Genomic DNA, 2009 nt, shown 5'->3' on the forward strand with positions numbered 1-2009 from the left:
GTCACACAGTGTGTTCTAGTACTCTATCCCAGAAAATGTGGAAATAATCTGAAGACTACCACCTGTTCATGAAAAAGTGTCAGCATTTTCTGGAAGCTACTAAAAATGTGAATCAAACTGTGGGCAACGCATACAAATGGCTCTTGTTCTTTCTTCCCCATAGTCTCAGGAATAGCATGGCAATACCTGCTATTCTCCCTACCTCATTTATAAAGGGAATTCCAATCTGCCTGACAGGTTTAGTGAAGATTAAATAAAAATAAAGGACATGGTTCATAAGAAGTGCACAATATATATTACTTATTCTCACTTTTATGGCCACAAAAATGACAACCAGCTAAATGGTAAGCATGTCCTTAAAAACAGCACTATTAATGCCTTTAGCACAAAATAATAAAAGTTTCATTTGGTTTTTTTTTGTGAAATATTAGATTATCCAAAGATTTTAAACTTGGACTGAAATAATTATCCTTTTTTCCATACTCCCCTGCCAAACTTAGAATAATAGTGGTATACAACAATGAAGTAGGGTTGTAAATCCTATTAACATAAGATTAACAACACAAATTCTGAATAAATAAAAGCAAAACAGAAATCTCCAAGTCTGATAATTATTCTACAAGAGTCAATCAAGAGGCTGGAGTTATGGCTCAGTGGTAGAGCCCTCGCCTAGCATTTACAAGGAACTGGGATCAATCCTCAGCACCAAATAAATATAAAATAAAGATATTGTGTCTACCTAAAATTAAAAAAATAAATATTTTTTAAAAAGCCATTCAAGCAGGAATTCATTGTTTTAAATGTCTATATCCTTTAGTTACAATATATTTCTATTTCCATTTATGGATGTTAAGTAAAATTACAAAAGTCGGCAACAGAAGCAGAAAGCCATTCATAAGACTAGTATGGCTATTTTGTTAATGAGAAATTACATATCAGTTTCAGCAAACTACAGAGTTCTCTTCTTATAGTCTTTTGTTGTTTATAGAAATTTGAGTTGTCATGCTCGAGTCCATTTTGAAACTGAGAATTTCTATTATTTGGCAGTCATCAATTCTAAATTATTTTAGCTCAATTACAGAAAGACTATTTAAGGTATGTTCATCTTTATTCATACTAATTAATAAGAGGTCAACCATGTCTAGACCTTGATCTAAAATCTCCAGTAACTGAACAAAACTATATCCAACAATGTCTTAATTCCAAACCACTGAGTCAGAACATTGGCATTTTTGTCTCTAGTACACTTACAAAGGGGGGCAGGAAGGGTGGAGATGTGAACAATTTAAAGGGCCTACTTGTATTAACATAATGTGCTATACAAAATGATCAAAAAATATACAAATTCCTTAGAGGAATCAATTGAAAGCCTATAACTAAGTACTAGGATGAGTTCATGAAGAGCATGACAGAATTTGAAACTGAAATCCCATACTTCCTATGACCACATTATTTCCTACACCTCCATTTAATGGAGTCTGGGTTTTGAAAGGTAACTAATAATTCTGATTTTTTCAAAACCATTACATACAAAATTTAACTCCAAATTATAATTCTCAAATCAACAAACTTTGGATTTTTTTCTTTAAGCTTATATTGAAACAAATCTAGATTAACAAAATAGATTTATGAACAAAGTACAGAGTTTTCTATACACTGTTCACCCATTTCCCCCTAAAGTTCACATCTTACAAAATCATAGCAACATTTGTCAGATCTAAAAAATTAAAATTGATTCATTATTTGAACTAAACTCCTGTTTTTCCATTAACATCTTTTTCCAGGTTCTAGGAACCATGCAAGGTACATCATTGCATTTAATGATTTTTTAAGTGTAATATTTTTGGTTCATGCTATACTTCTATGTCCTATTTTTAAATTGTTATTATGGTTGAAAATAAACCTGAAATTCACTGAAAAATATGATTACTGGGTAGTAGAGAAAAGTTACATAAAGAGTCTTATAAACATGATATTTTTACTAATATATTACTTAAGAGAACATGAAG

The sequence above is a fragment of the Ictidomys tridecemlineatus genome, chromosome 11 (assembly GCF_052094955.1).
Source record: "Ictidomys tridecemlineatus isolate mIctTri1 chromosome 11, mIctTri1.hap1, whole genome shotgun sequence".
In the NCBI taxonomy this organism is placed as follows: domain Eukaryota; kingdom Metazoa; phylum Chordata; class Mammalia; order Rodentia; family Sciuridae; genus Ictidomys; species Ictidomys tridecemlineatus.